The following is a 17,070-nucleotide window of genomic DNA, read 5'->3' as shown; positions in this document are numbered from 1 at the left end:
ACATTGCATGGTGTGCTGGATATTAGAGAAACAGAAAAGCAAAATCTGCAAGCAGGTCCCTGCAACCAGATCCCGGGACAAAAGAAAAACGAGTGCTTTTTGAAAGTCTTAAAGGGACAAGGGCTAAAGGCTGGACAAAAGCATTCCGGCACACTCAGCCCAGCAGGAAATACAGGCACACCAGTCCCCTGGGTGCCAACACAGCCCTGAAGCCCCTCATGGTGATAATCAGCCTGCCAGTCATTCCCCCGGCCGACACTGCCCGACACAGCGGCCCAGTAACCGGAGAGCAGCCACGTGCACCTGCAGCAGTGGCAGAGCTGGTGGGGAGCAGCCATGCCCCCAGCAGCCACCTAGAATCTCCTCCCAGTGCGCAGCCACCCAGGCCAGACCCAAACGCTGCCGCGCATGCAGCCCAGAGCAGGTAGAGGAAACCGGGACAAGGCGTGAAGGGGGGCCACTCTTGCAGGAGAGCACACCCAGTGTGCCTGCCACTCCCTGCAGGGCTCTGGGCTACCCTGAGGGTGACCCCGCCCACGGCAGCTTAGGGGATTAATCCGGAGGCTGCTCCAGGAGTGTGGGTAACTGACACAGGCAGCGGAGAAGGGCAAGGCGACCAGCAAGCAGGAAAGGACTCTGTTCTCCCAGCTGACACATGCACTACATGCCTACAGCTACCTCTATTGCCATGAAAAGGCAGAATAATTTGGTCCAGTCCAGAATTACCCAGACAACACCCAAGAGAGGGCCTGGGGAAATAGATTTAACTAATCTTCCTGCAGAAGAATTCAAAATAAAGGTCATAACCATGCTGATAAACCTGCAGAGAAATATGCAAGAGCTGAAGGAGCAAGTAGGGAGGGAGAATACAGAAATAAAACAATCTCTGGAAGGACTTAAGAACAGACTGGATGAGGTGCAAGAGGCCATTAATGGAACAGAAATCAGAGAACAGGAATACAGAGAAGCTGAAGCAGACAGAGATAAAAGGATCTCCAGAATGAAAGAATATTAAGAGAACTGAGACCAATCAGAACAGAAAAAAATTCACATTATACGGGTACCAGAAGAAGAAGAGAGAGAAAAAGGGATAGAAAGTGTCTTGGAAGAAATAATTGCTGAAAACTTCCCCAAACTGGGGGAGAAAATAGTTTCTCAAGACCATGGAGGCCCACAGAACTCCCAACTCAAGGGACCCAAGGAGGACAACACCAAGAAACATAAAAATTAAAATGGCAAAGATCAAAGACAAGGCCAGACTATTAAAGGCAGCCAGAGAGAGAAAAAGGGTCACCTACAAAGGAAAACCCATCAGGCTATCATCAGACTTCTCAACAGAAACCTTACAGGCCAGAAGAGAATGGCATGATATATTCAATGCAGTGAAACAGAAGGGCCTTGAACCAAGAATACTGTATCCAGCATGATTATCATTTACACATGAAGGACGGATTAAACAATTCCCAGACAAGCAAAAGTTGAGGGAATTTGCCTCCCACAAACCACCTCTATGGGGTGTTTTAAAGGGACTGCTCTAGATGGAAGCACTCCATAGCTAAATAGATGTCAACAGAGAAAACAAAGTCACACAAAAGAAAGCAGACCAACCAAATACTAACAAAAGGCAAAAAATAAAATCAACTACCCACAAAAGTAGTCAAAGGAAACACAAAAGGGTACAGAATAAAACACCTCACATATAAAGAATGGAGGAGTAGGAATAAGTAGGGAGAGAAATAAAGAATCATCAGAGTATGTTTATAATAGCTTAATAAGAGAGTTAAGTTAGAAAGTTAGATAGTAAAGAAGCTACCCTTGAACCTTTGGTAACCATGAACCTAAAGCCTGCAATGGCAATAAGTACATATTTTTTAATAATCACCCTAAATGTAAATGGACTGAATGCACCAATCAAAAGACAGAGAGTAACAGAATGGATAAAAAAGCAAGACCCATCTATATGCTGCTTACAAGAGACTCACCTCAAACCCAAAGACATACACAGACTAAAAGTCAAGGGATGGAAAAAGATATTTCATGCAAACAATAGGGAGAAAAAAGCAGGTGTTGCAGTACTTGGATCAGACAAAATAGACTTCAAAACAAAGAAAGTAACAAGAGGTAAAGAAGGACATTTCATAATGATAAAGGGGCAGTCCAACAAGAGGATACAACCATTATAAATATATATGCACCCAATAAGGGGGAACCAACATATGTGAAACAAATACTAACAGAATTAAAGGAGGAAATAGAATGCAATGCATTTGTTCTAGGAGACTTCAACACACCACTCATACCAAAGGACAGATCAACCAGAAAATAAGAAAGGACACAGAGGCACTGAAAAACACACTAGAACAGATGGACTTAACAGACATCTACAGAATTCTACACCCAAAAGCAGCAGGATACACATTCTTCTCAAGTGCACATGGAACATTTTCCAGAAGAGACCACATACTAGGCCATAAAAAGAGCCTCAGTAAATTCAAAAAGATTGAAATTCTACCAACCAACTTCTCAGAACACAAAGGCATAAAACTAGAAATAAATTGTACAAAAAAAACAAAAGGCTCACAAACACATGGAGTCTTAACAATATGCTCCTAAATAATCAATGGATCAATGACCAAATTAAAACAGAGATCAAGAAATATATGGAGACAAATAACAACAACAGCACAAAGCCCCAACTTCTGTGGGATGAAGTGAAGGCAGTTCTAAAAGCAAAGTATATTGCAATCCAGGCCTATTTAAAGAAGGAAGGACAATCCCAAATGAATAGTAGAAACTCACAATTATTGAAACTAGAAAAAGAAGAACAAATGAGGCCCAAAGTCAGCAGGATGGACATAATAAAGATCAGAGAAGAAATAAATAAAATTGAGAAAAATAAAATAGAAAAAAATCAATGAAACCAAGAGTTGGTTCTTTGAAAAAATAAATGAAACAGATAAGCCCTTAGCCAGACTTATTAAGACAAAAAGAGAATCTATAGACATCGACAGAATCAGAAATGAGAAAGGAAAAATCATGACGGACCCCACAGAAATATAAAAAAATTATTACAGAATACTATGAAAATCTATATGCTAACAAGCTGGAAAACCTAGAAGAAATGGACATCTTCCTAGAAAAATACAACCTTCCAAGACTGACCAAGGAAGAAGCAGAAAATCTAAACGGACCAATTACCAGCAAAGAAATTGAATTGGTAATCAAAAAACTACCCAAGAACAAAATCCCCGGGCTGGATGGATTCACCACTGAATTTTATCAGACATATAGAGAAGACATAACACCCATTCTCCTTAAAGTTTTCCAAAAAATAGAAGAGAAGGGAATACTCTCAAACTCATTCTATGAAGCCAGCATCACTCTAATACCAAAACCAGGCAAAGACCCCACCAAAAAAGAAAATTACAGACCAATATCCTTGATAAACATAAATGCAAAAATACTCAACAAAATAATAGCAAACCAAAATCAAAAATACATCAAGAGGATCATACACTATGATCAACTGGGATTCATCTCAGGGATGCAAGGAAGGTACAGCATTTGAAAACCCATCAACATCATCCATCACATCAACAAAAAGGACAAAAAACCACATGATCAAATGCTGAAAAGGCATTTGACAAAATTCAACATCCATTCATGATAAAACTCTCAACAAAATGGGTATACAGGGCAAGTACCTCAACATAATAAAGGCCATATACGACAAACCCACAGCCAACATCATACTTAACAGTGAGAAGCTGAAAGCTTTTCCTCTAAGATTGGGTACAAGACAGGATGCCCACACTCCCCACTGTTATTTAACATAGTACTGGAGGTCCTAGCCATGGCAATCAGACAAAACAAAGAAATACAAGGCATCCAGATTGGTAAAGAAGAAGTCAAACTGCCACTATTTGCAGATGACACGATACTGTACATAAAAAACCCTAAGGACTCCATTCCAAAACTACTAGAACTAATATCTGAACTCAGCAAAGTTGCAGGATACAAAATTAATACACAGAAATCTGTTGCTTTCGTATACACTAACAATGAACTACCAGAAAGAGAAATCAGGAAAACAATTCTCTTCACCATTGCATCAAAAGAATAAAATATCTAGGAATAAACCTAACCAAGGAAGTGAAAGACCTGTACCCTGAAAACTACAAGACACTCTTAAGAGAAATTAAAGAGGACACTAACAAATGGAAACTCATCCCATGCTCTTGCCTAGGAAGAATTAATATTGTCAAAATGGCCATCCTGCCTGAAGCAATCTACAGATTCAATGCAATGCCTATCAAACTACTAACAGCATTCCTCAATGAACTGGGCCAAATAGTTTTAAAATTCATATGGAACCACAAGAGACCCCAAATAGCCAAAGCAATCCCAAGAAGGAAGAATAAAGCAAGAGGGATCTCGCTCCCCAACTTCAAGCTCTACTACAAAGCCACAGTAATCAAGACAATTTGGTACTGGCACAAGAATAGAGCCACAGACCAGTGGAACAGAATAGAGAGTCCAGATAGTAACCCAAACATATACGGTCAGTTAATATATGATAAAGGAGTCATGGACATACAATAGGGAAACGACAGCCTCTTCAACAGCTGGTGTTGGCAAACTGGACAGCTACATGCAAGAGAATTATTGTTTAACCCCATACACAAAAGTAAATTCAAAATGGGTCAAAGACCTGAATGTAAGTCATGAAACCATAAAACTCTTAGAAAAAAACATAGGCAAAAATCTCTTGGACATAAATATGAGCAACTTCTTCATGAACATATCTCCCCGGACAAGGGAAACAAAAGAAAAAATGAACAAATGGGACTACATCAAACTGAAAAGCTTCTGTACAGCAAAGGACACCACCAATAGAACAAAAAGGCATCCTACAGTATGGGAGAATATATTCATAAATGACATCCGATAAATGGTTGCCATCCAAAATATATAAAGAGCTCATGCACCTCAACAAACAAAAAGCAAATAATCCAATAAAAAAATGGTCAGAAAACTGAACAGTTCCCCAAAGAAGAAATTCAGATGGCCAACAGACACAAGAAAAGATGCTCCACATTAATAGTCATGAGAGAAATGCAAATTAAAACCACAATGAGATATCACCTCACACCAGTAAGGATCGCCACCATCCAAAAGACAAACAACAACAAATGTTGGCGAGGATGTGAAGAAAGGGGAACCCTCCTACACTGCTGGTGGGAATGTAAATTAGTTCAACCATTGTGAAAAGCAGTATGGAGATTCCTCAAAAACTCAAAATAGAAATACCATTTGACCCAGGAATTCCACTTCTAGGAATTTACCCTAAGAATGCAACAGCCCAGTTTCAAAAAGACATATGCACCCCTATGTTTATCGCGGCACTATTTACAATAGCCAAGAAATGGAAGCAACCTAAGTGTCCATCGGTAGATGAATGGATAAAGAAGATGTGGTATATGTACACAATAGAATATTATTCGGCGCCATAAGAAGAAAACAAATCCTACCATTTGCAACAACATGGATGGAGCTAGAGGGTATTATGCTCAGTGAAATAAGCCAGGTGGAGAAAGACAAGTATCGAATGATTTCACTTATCTGTGTAGTATAAGAACAAAGAAAAAACTGAAGGAGCAAAACAGCAGCAGACTCACAGAACCCAAGAATGGACTAACAGTTACCTAAGGGAAAGGGACCGGGGAGGATGGGTGTGAAAGGAGTGATAAGGCGGGGGGTGGGGAGTCGAAGAAAGGGTGCATTACGATTAGCATGCATAATGTAGGGGGGTCATGGGGAGGGCTGTACAACACAGAAAAGACAAGTAGTAATTCTACAGCATCTTACTATGCTGATGGACAGTGACTGCAATGGGGTATGTGGGGGCAACTTGGTAATGGGAGGAGTTTAGTAAACATAATGTTCCTCATGTAATTGTAGATTAATGATACCAAAAAAAAATATATCAAGACCTACTAACACTAAAATCTCAGAGGAATTCTCTTCTTTTCCTTTGATGTCAGTTATTAATGATTCACAAGGCGCTAGTAGACCAACCCATTTAAAATAATCCTGACTGTTTAAAGAACATTTTAAAATACAAAACTGATACTTTGAAAGCTGAATTCCCTACGATTTTTCCGATTAGGTGTGCAGCCTTGATATAACTTTGATATAGTTAAGGCACAAGTTTATAAGAAAATCTATGCCAGGTTTTGAAGGATGAGTGGAAAAAGAACCTCTTTACCCTTCTTTTACTCCTGTTCATCAATCCTATGCTATAACATCTACTAATGCCTGTTATCTACTGTTTCTTTGCTTGTCCCCTGACTTATGTCTCCCCCTCCCCCTTATCCTAAGAACTGTTTGGAGAATCACAAGGTAAGAGCCCTAAGCCAGGAGTTAGGGCTCTCATGATCTTCCCTGTAACATCTGCAAATATTATCAAGGGTCACAGGCAATTTTCTCTTCCATGGTTTTCCCTACCATCAGATTTCCTTTATTAAGACTAGAGAGGAGACATGGGTGTGGCAGAAAGGATTGGGGGAAATCACTGGGTTCCTTTGAGTAGAGGAACTGTAAGCTTATTAAAGTCTTATTAAAGCTTATAAACTTGATCAATTTTATGTAGCTGTTGACAGTTTGTTTCCATCTCATCCCAGAGCATACTCTGGCCTACAACCCTCACACCTTCCCAAGTATACTAAATGTGTGCTGAGAAATAAAAACACTTTATCAAAAATTTGAGCTAAAGATAACTAGAGAATAAACTGGTTGCAAATTAAAGTTCAGACATGCATTTTAGAATTACAAATGGACTTGAGATTACCCACTTCTAAATGGTCCAGGCTAATGTTCTTCAGAACCCCAGAGGAAAGCAAGACCTGACCTAACAGGTTTAACTATACAAAATTGCCAATATTTGACTGCTTTTACCTACAAAACTGTAATTTCATATAGTTTAACTTAATATCTAATTTCTTCTTGGTGGGGGAGGAAGGTGCTCCTGTGAGAGCAAAACAATGTCCAATTTCCAGGATCCTCCAATGTCCCATGATGGTGTCAAGATCTTGATGACACTAGCAGAATTTGATAGCTAATGAAATGAGTCTACCCACTGCCTCAAATGCCATCAGGATCCAGTCCCAGGAGTTCTCTCCTTGGGATGGTATCACCAACCAACTCCCATTTTACTCCTTAGGGAATGTTTGCTCTCTTCTCCTGCAGGAATTTAGTCTCGCCTGCTCTCACCACTTACATACATCTTTATGTAATTTTCAGTGCTGAATGTTCACTTATAAGCTTTATTTTTCATGGGATCACTATAATGATCATAATTAAACCAACAGTTCAATAACACAAAGGAATTTCTTCATTTTTTTATTCATTAATTAACCATTTAGTCACTAACAGTTTTTAAGTGCCTACTATGTGTAAGTTACTGTGGCAAGACCCACAAAGGATAAAAAGATAAAAGAGAATACTTACCTGCTTTCAAGGAGCTTACAGTGTAGTAGAAGAGACATGCCAAGGGCATGAATAAATTAAAATATAAGAATATACAACTACTGAGAAGACAAGTATTGACTCTATAGCATCTTACTATGCTGATGGACAGTGCCTGTAATGGGGTGTGTGGTGGGGACTTGATAATAGGGAGGAATGTAGCAACCACAATGCTGCTCATGTGAAACCTGAGCATAAGAGTATATATCAATGATACCTTAATAAAAAAAAAAAATATATATATATATATATATATATATATATATATATATACACATCATATACAACTACCAGACAAGTACCAGTAAAATGACAGGAGTTACAAGTGGGAAGAATTATATCCTGCTGGAGAAAAAAAAAATCAGGAAAGTTTTCATGGAAGATAAAGTTTAGGCTGGGAATTTGATGGGTAAGATTTTTTAATAGAATAGGTGGGGAGAGCAATGGAGCAAACAGGCTTAAAGAGTAGGTGAGTGAATGAATTAGATCTATGTGTAGACACATGTGAAAAGGAACGTTGAAAGAAAAAGTTGGAAAAGGATATATAAAATATGATTTTATACGTAGGATTTCAAACCATATTATATGTTGTCTGTGTATATGTAGGTAAAAAAAAGTATAAAACATGAAATGGGATGATACATACCAAATCAGACCAGTAGTCCTCTCCCAAGAAAGAAGAAGGGGGAAAGGACTCAGAGTAGGATTTGAGCCATATTTAACATTTTATATCTTAAAGAGATCAAGAGATGTAAAACAAATATGACAAAATGTTAATATCTACTATATTTGGGTTGTCTCACAATTATGTTAGGGTTTTTTCCTGAACTTTTCTAAATATTTAAGGTACATTATTCAAAATTTTTAGATCAAGAAAGGGCCAGGTGACTAGAAGAATAGTGGAGTCATTAAAACAAAAATAATGTAACAAGATGGTTTCTCTAAACTTTAAGGGAACTCGATTAGTTCAGTTTTAGACTAAGGAAGATCCTTCATATTCCTCAGCATGCGCTTAGAACAGGGCGGGGTGAGGCTGACAAATATGGACAAGAAGGAAGTTTTTATTCCAACCTCAATCAGATATCCGAGGGGTGTGAAAACCACCTTTCCACATAACATAAATGCCAGTATAACCAAGTCATCTCCCCCAAAACAAAGCCAAGGAAACTTCCAGTTACATAGGAATTCAAACAAAGACTTACTGTGAGTAGCTATTCTGTGCCTCGTCTCTCCACTCCTCTCCCCAAAACAAACAAAAACAAAATGTACCCTTGCCCACTTGAGAAACAATTAAGAATTGGCAGCTCTGTTAAAGTGGACAGTTTCCAAACCAAGGCCCTTTTCTGGAGAAGATGCTGACAGAGTCCAGAGAGAAGAGTAACAAAATCACAACTCAGTTAAACTATGAAGAAGACTTACTAATGGAAGGCATGATCCTTCCACACCCGTTTCTGTCTCAACTTTCTCCAGGGCACTCCAGGGACCTCTAAGACATCCTCTATCCTATGGTTTGTCCTTCTCCAGAAAAAATGACTAAAACACAAAACTCAAACTCTCAGCACTTGAAACCCAGTTTCCCTTCACAAAAATCCAATGAAATTAACAATACAAGGAAGATTTAGAATCCATGTATGACAAATCTTATGGTTTTTTTTAGATATAGTTTTTTACATTGCACAATTTATCATAGGCTATTTCTTTTGCCAAAATTTCATTGCCACAACTTAGACTAAGTTTAAAAGAAAACTTCAGGGGACCTTAGCAAAAGAGGTAAGTACATATGCACATTCAATAAACTAAATACCTTGACATTCTACAGGTGAATCATTACAGCTGAATAATCCTAATAAAAGGGTGTTAACCCTACTAACTCCACTCTAGACCACCAAATCCCTCAGATCAAAAGTCCCTATTCCCCAGGTACTCTCAGGGCAGATCTTCCTCAGTCAAGCCTGGGAAAATACCACTGTCCACTCTGGACTGGTAAAAAGGACAATGGTATAGAATGACAGAAGCCCCTCTGACTTGTAGCACAGTGCAGTGTGGCAGTATGTAACAAACACTGGAATGGGACCTGTGAGGGAATCAGAGAGGTGAACTAACCTTTATTAATCACCTACCACACTAGCCACTGAAGATCGAATTCTAGACCAAGCTATCCCTAAACTACCTCTGTGATCCTGAGTAAATCTCAGGTACTGCATTTGAAAATGAATGAGGGAGACTAAGAAAGCGTAACAGTCCCCCTAGTTCTCTGATTACATCATTCTATAAACATATCACTCAGCAACAAATATATACTGTTAAGCATAATGAAGTTATTTTCAAAACCTTTGCTTTCTCCTCTCCAATACACCCTATACACCACTGACAAAATAATCTTCTAGAATATAAAACTTTGTCACTCAGTGCTTTACAACACTTTAAAGGATTCATCATCTACTGCAGCAAAAGATAAAGGTGTCCATGATGGGCCTTACCTACTTCTCCAGCCTCATCCCTGCCCTCTCACCCTTTCCTCCTGCCACGATAATTACTTCAAAATTACCTGAAGCAGTCTGGCTTTTTTGTTCCTTCAAGCTTTTGTTCATGCTGTTTTCTTAGCCTGGAGTATACTTCTCCCTGTCATCTGTAGGGCATAACCTTAACTCATATTTCAAGACTCAGGTCAACTGTCATCTCCTCTAGGAAGCACTTTCCAACTTCTGTAGGCCCAAGGCAGAACTGGCCTTTAGGCCCCCACTTTCTCTCCCTACATACCTCTATAGCAGTGTCTATCACACTTCATTCCATCTACAGATTTACACATCTCCTCCCACTAGACCCGCAAGCTCCTTGTGTGGAGCCTTGTCTGACTCATCTTATTTCCTCAGTGTCTAAGACAATGTTTAGGAGAGAAGAGACATTCAATGGATATTAGATGGAGTAGGGAATAGAGGAAGAGAGAATAGGAAAAGAAGGAAGAACTCAGTTTTGATGGCCTCAGTAGCAGGGATAGTTAGTGTTTACCAATACCATTATCTTCGGGCTTCTTCTCTTTTCTTAAACTCTCCTCTTCAGAAAGCTTATTTATTCTCTGGCTACAGCTACATCTATGCTGACAAACTGCAAAAAGAACCCACCACATTTCCAAATGTACTGACCCCTACCTCTATGCCAGCCCTAGGCTCATCTCTAACAACTAATGCAGCTTTCACCTGGACATCTCATTGCCACTTTAAATCCACTACAATTTAAACTTAACTCATCATATTCCCCTAAAATATGAGGAAATCTTCCTAAGTCTCATCAGTCAATGTCTCAGAAACCCAAGCTTAAAATGACAGTCATACTTGATTGATCACTGTCCTTCCATCCAGTCCTCACTGATTTCAATTGTTCCTTCACCTCTTTTTCACTCCTTCCTCTCCTTTTCCCATCCTCCACAACTCCAGTTCAGGCCTCATCACCTCACATATCCCAGGTACCAAAATCTCTTCCCTCCAAGCCAACCTGTTTCCTAATCTCATCATATTACTATCCTAATCAAAAATTCTCACTGGTTCACTATTTTCTGTCACTTAAATTCTCAACTTATAAGCCTGGCCTTTAAGACTCTCTACCAACATAGCTCTAAACCAACCTAACCACTCTCGTTTCACTGCTATTCACTGCTACTCAGGTCAGTCTCATCACTACCCCCAGAACATCCCAAGAACTTTCCTGTTCCATGTTTTTGCTTGATCCTCTCAACTGCAAATGAAAAAAAATGTTATATTTCTTCTTCATCCCTCATACCTGAAACTATTTTTAAGATGGAGAACAAACTACAATTCCTCTGTGACATCATTCATAACTACCTGAATACTCTCAAAACACCTAGTATATGAGGTCTGTACTATGCAATCAATAATACATTTTCACTTCTTTTTTTATTGGTCTGGCATAAGAGGTCAATAGGTATTCATTCTTTCCTATTCCCCTTATTCCCAACTGGACCATAAACTCTTTAAGGACACAAAATTGACATTTTTTCTAATCCTCCATAGCACCTAGCATAGAACTATATTCAGAGCAGGTCACTGAAATTCAGTTAGTAATTTCTCTTATCCAAAACTATTTCTTGGAGGAAATTAAGGAATAAGACATAATTGTAAAAAACACAGTTTAACAACCCTGAACGATACAAATTAAGATTCCTGACTTTTTCACCTCCGATTTCCAGCTCAGAAGTACTATAAGCTCCTGATCCAAGAGGTAATGATAATCCTGTGCTCATGACATCACAAGCACATAGTTTGGTAATGATTATGAGAAGGTGAGAGAAATAGGCAGGGATGAAGGAAAGCAAGACAACTCAAAGAATGAGATTGGAAGAGTAGCTGTGTGATTTTTTAAAAGTTTATTCTTGAATGCGGACATTTCTCCCATTCCTTTTTTGTTTTTCTTAATTGTCCATATTTTCAAACAAGTTAACTTCAGGAGGAAAAATCTGGCAGATTTTCAGAGGAGACGGTACCTAGAAGTATCTCTACAAAGCTCAAGTCCTTTGAAAAAGCCACCTTAATCTTCAACAATGCTAGATAACACAAAAGGATATCTCCCGATATTGTAAGTGAAGACGCACTCCTGCAGCAACAGAGGCATCATCTACCAATTGCTCTAGAGCAAGGCAGACAGTCTGAGAGGCCACAATGGACCCACATAGATTTCAAAAAAGAAATTGTTCATTAACATATTCAGTATAGTCCAGTCTTAATCGTTCACAAATGGTTATTCATTTTATGAATTTCTGAGGCAAAATCTTTTAAGCCAAGATTGACTGTTTTTCACCATCAATCAGTATTCTCTCCTCACAATCAGATGCACAGGCTTAGCAGAAACGCAAATTCATTTCAGTATAAGTATGATTCCTAAAAACACTAAAATAAATCTGGTTTAAAAAATAATGCATTTTCAGAGAAATTTCTTGGTGATGTTATAAATTACCTATACTAGTGCTCCCTATAATAGCAGAGATAACTGAAAGGTAACTGCAATTAAAACATGATTCTATCCTTACCATAGCTCTTGAAAAGCCAGCCGTAGTCTTGAGACTTTCCCACATGTGGGTACAATGTGAGACAGGCAAAAGCAGAACACAGTCTAGTAAGGTGTATGAATACACAAACTTCAATAAGGAATCTATGTCTCCTGGCTGATCTCTATGGGCCAGGATGGTCCAGAAGAGAAGAACAAGAATTATAATGTACAGGTGCCTGCCTGACTCCTTATCCCCAAGTTCCTGGGCCAGAAGGCTCAATACTTCTCCATCAAATCCATCCTTTGTTCAAGGACCTACAATGACTCTATTGACCCTTCCATCAACACCCAACAGTCTGGCCTTTGAGTCGCCCTCCACCCTCTTGACTGCTGTATACAAGACTTGACCAACCCACATTCTCTCATTTATTCCCCCCATAAACAGAACTTAGTCATTCACACCAACATTGCACACTATACATTTTATACTTTTTGCCTGGAAGACTTTTTCTTTTCTTTTACTCCTAAGACAGAATAACTATTTCATTTACTTGAATGTTCACACATACGTTTATAGATAAGAATGGAGAAGTAAATAAATTGTCCAAGGTCACAAAGTAAAAACTATAACCAAGATTTGAACCAAGTTTCATCTAACTCCATAGCCCATGCCTCTTTATGATTCAAATCCATAACCTCCAGAGTCCACCTCAAATTTTATTGATTCAGAAATCTTCCCTAGTTTATCTCACTGACTCTTACTTTGCTACTTCAAGTTTTCTACCCATTTACTACTCTATTTGTAGCACATTAAATTTGGTTTTGTTTATATGTTGCTTCCTATATGTTAGACATGTAATAACAGCCTGCCTTCCCATTCACATACCACCTTCTCAACCCCACCTGGGGCCCAAGGGCAAGGACCCCTGTGTTTACATCTTTTAAATCTCCCTCTCACTGAAGCTTGGAGATTGTATTACCCACACTAGTATTTAATCATTTTTTGGCAAGGATTTACTTTAGGAAAAAAAAACAATTCCCTTCTACTATCATATTAAAAATTAAATTCAGGCATTCATGATAAAACTGCCCTGCATCTACATTCCGGCTACACAGATTTTAATTATCTGAATTTACCAGGGGCTGCTGAGAAGATTCCATAGTCCACCATTCCACAGTTCCTAAGTTCTCATAGGAAAGATCCTGCTAAAGTCACACTTCAGAGCATTGTTTCAGGATTTTTCCCTTGATGGGATGAATTTTGTGCTTAAGAAGGGTTGGCTGCTCCCTTACCCTGTCCTCTGCTTCAGCATGCTTGAGACATTTGGGAGCTCTAAAACTTTAACAAGTGGCATTCGGTCCCACATAACAATCTGAAAACTTATTTTTAATACTGAGTTATTCCTTCATAATTCACTGTTACATATATTAAACCTAAAGATTGAAGACAAAGTCTTTGAGAACTGAGAATAGTGGTGGGCTTCTGGGTTATCCTGCATTATTCCTAGATTTACTCAACCCCTTCAATCCCCACCCTCAACCCAACCCACCATGAAATAATATATGTAGTTTATCCAGGGCAAGTTGCTAAATACGGGTGTAAATTTTTGGCACCAACTCACAAATTAAAATAATTATTGATAGGCAACGGACTGTGGGTGGGGGGGTGTGATTTTTAAAAATTAGATTTTACCCTCCAAATTGAATCTTTTTTCAGTAGAGCTCCCAAAGGATTAAGGAAATAAAGCTTCAGAGAAATTCCCAAGTTGTTGGTGACATAACTTCACCAAGTCCAACTAACAATTAGCATTCATTACTGGCCAGCATGCTTTATACCAGTCAGCAAACAGCCCTTCGTTTGGCAAAGTTTTACTTTTTTGCAAGGGACTCTGACATTAAATGAAAGGGGTAAGTCAAGTTAGGCAACAATAAAAAATCAGTAATAGTTTGGGAACTACCTTCCATCTTTCCTGCCTGCTTGAATACCTTATGTCTCAAGTGAGCATCTATTTAGTTCTAAATTATTCATGTTAATGGATAATTATCAGCAGAAAGGTGCTGATAATCTGAAATAGAAAAAAAATCTAAATACAATATATTATGTTTTAGAATATCTTTACCTTCTCAATTGTTACTAGCATGAGCTAATATTTGTATTCATTTGCAATCTCTGGATACAGAGTAACTGGCCACTTACTCAAAGAGGTGCTCTGAGGCATGCTGGGGAGTTAACAGAAATTAGAACAGACTGGTATCAGACTCCTGATGAGCAACATCAGTTTCATTTATTTTTAAGAGTTCTGTTCAGTCTTCAAAATACCAATAAACTAGCATAGCAGGTAGTTTACTAAATAAACTTTAAAAGACCTACTGGAAAAACAAGAAGGACCAAAAGTGTAACTGTTTGCCTACAATGTATTCATTTGTAAATTATGTACTGTAAAGGTTTAATTAAAAATGTGATTCTCCCTAGCCACACAGCCAAGTCCCTGCAGTCTTCTCCATCCCACCAGGAAGGCATCCTCGTTGTCAAGAAAGGAACTTTTCTAAATTTTTAAAAATGTAATATAGAAAATGTTTTTAAAAGATTTAGGATTAGCTCTTCTTTTGTACCACCTTACCTCTTCTACATTAGAAACAGTTTCGGAAAGACAAACAGATCCAGCCTCCTCAAAGACCTAAGTATACTAAGCCAAAGACTAAAAAATCACCATTTTCTGATGTTGTAAAAAGCATAAGTACATACAAACTTATAAAAAGATGAGGGAATTAAAAATAAAAAGTCCTGCTTATTTTTGCCTTTGCATGTATGAAAAGAAAACTCCCTGAAGAGTTTGGAAGAGAATCTTACACATTTCACCAATCAGCTTCTTTCAACTCAATTTTTATATCCGTATTGTGCCCAGAGGAGCCCCTTAGGTTGGACAAACTACAGAGAGGGAGAGGGAGAGGCAGGGAAAGAGAGAAAGACAGCGAGGGACAGAGCGCTAGTCCCTGTGAGCCGACAAGCTAAAAATACGCCGGCCCAGTAAGCAAATCCCATTCCATCCCCGGAGCTACACCGTTAACCTAGTAATTATTAGACGAGCAGTGAGATCACGCAGCCCCCAGCTTACTCACCACCAGCTTCTAAAGTTTCCATAGGCTCATGGCAACTTTTCTTTTTCTTAAGTTCTTAAGCCTGCCCTAGAATCTTAACATCCCTCTCTCTCCTCCTCCCCGGCTGCCCGCACCCTCCACCCCTCTTTTTCTCTTTCTCTCTCTCACAGACACACATCTTTTGCGCTCTCTCCCTCCATTACTGGACGCACCTCATGTTTGGCTAGCGACAGGGGAGAACAAGCTGTTTTCTTTTCATTGTACTTTTATATTGAGACTTTAAAACGAACTTTATCCTACTGTGGGGGTAGTAGCCCGCACTTCCAATCACCTTCAAACTCCATCATCCCTCCCCGAAAGTCTAGCGTACTAGGAAGGACCGTCCAAGCTGCCCAGCACAACAACCGCGGCCGGGGGCTAAGTTCGCGGTACGCAGTTGAAAGGGAGGAGTAACGGGGAAAAGGTGGGACCAAGCAGGGCACAATTACGGGAGGAGGGAGTGCCGGGAGGCGATGGCTCCCGGCGAAATACAATCAGAAAGGAGGAAGGGGACAGTGGAGATCAGAAGGTCAGAGTTTGGGAGTCTGAAGAGGCGGGAGGGCTGGGAGCAGACGGGGAGGGTGACAGGGAGGGGGGCTCCGTTACCCTCGCGGCTCCCCGGGCAAGGCCCTAGGCCGGGGCGGAGCGCGGGGCCCGGCCGCCTCTCCTCATTCCTCGGCTGTGACCCCGGGGTCCGGCCGGCCCCTCCCCCGACAACGATGGAGGCGGAGGCGGAGGGGGTGGCGGAGACTGCAACTGCGGCTGTTGGGGAGCACAGGATCTGGAGCCGAAGGCAGGCGAGACTGATCGTAACTGGCTTCTCACAGTGGCTTTTTCCCTGCTCCACACCCGGTTACCACTCGGACTGCAAAGGCTGGTTCAGGATCGGCGGCTTTCGGCCGACCGGCCGGAAACAACCGCCAGTTTCCGGCCGGAGCGGGTTGGTGGTGACACCCAAGCCGCCCCCGGGCCTCTCGCCGCCCCGCCCCGTCCCGCCCCTTAGCAGCCCCGCCTCGCCCCTTAGCAGCCCCGCCTTTGGCGCCGCTGCCAAAATTGCGGTCCGTTTGGCGCCTTTCCCACTAGTGACCCCGCGTTTTCGTGGCCCGTGTCTTGAGAGCCACGGGTCTGGAGAGCTCTTGAAACGAAGCTGGAGGGGTACAGGGTGGACTCTTGAGACAGGTAGAGTCAGTTGGTTACAGCCCTTCAGGAAGAAGCAGAAAGAGGCGGGGTAGTTCTGGAAAGGTGAGAGGGGTGAAAATACTTTAAGAATTGGAAGACTGAAATTCTAGTCTACGCAGCCATTCTGGACTGACCGGAGGAAATTCAGCAACACTTCTTCCAGACCAGTCTCCACTCGATAATGCACTCTCCTGCCTTCACTCATGAAGGTACACACCCTTTCTG

At 40.4% G+C, this 17,070-nt stretch overlaps 1 protein-coding gene across 3 annotated transcripts in view; it reads right to left on the bottom strand.

Annotated features, from left to right (window-relative positions):
* The window catches only part of OTUD7B (OTU deubiquitinase 7B), a 59,131-nt gene extending 42,507 nt beyond the window's left edge, over positions 1-16,624 (bottom strand). The window contains exon 1 of one of the 3 annotated variants that reach the window (XM_073234561.1): positions 16,273-16,624. The gene's annotated coding sequence lies outside the window, so the exon portion shown is untranslated. The remainder of the gene's footprint in view (positions 1-16,272) is intronic. The other 2 variants (XM_017671636.3, XM_017671635.3) reach the window with 2 other exon arrangements.
* Positions 16,625-17,070: the final 446 nt, after the last annotated feature.

Source organism: Manis javanica, chromosome 4 (genome assembly GCF_040802235.1).
Source record: "Manis javanica isolate MJ-LG chromosome 4, MJ_LKY, whole genome shotgun sequence".
Lineage (NCBI taxonomy): Eukaryota > Metazoa > Chordata > Mammalia > Pholidota > Manidae > Manis > Manis javanica.
Note: the sequence above shows the minus strand (reverse complement) of the source record. Positions and strands in the feature narration are given on the sequence as shown.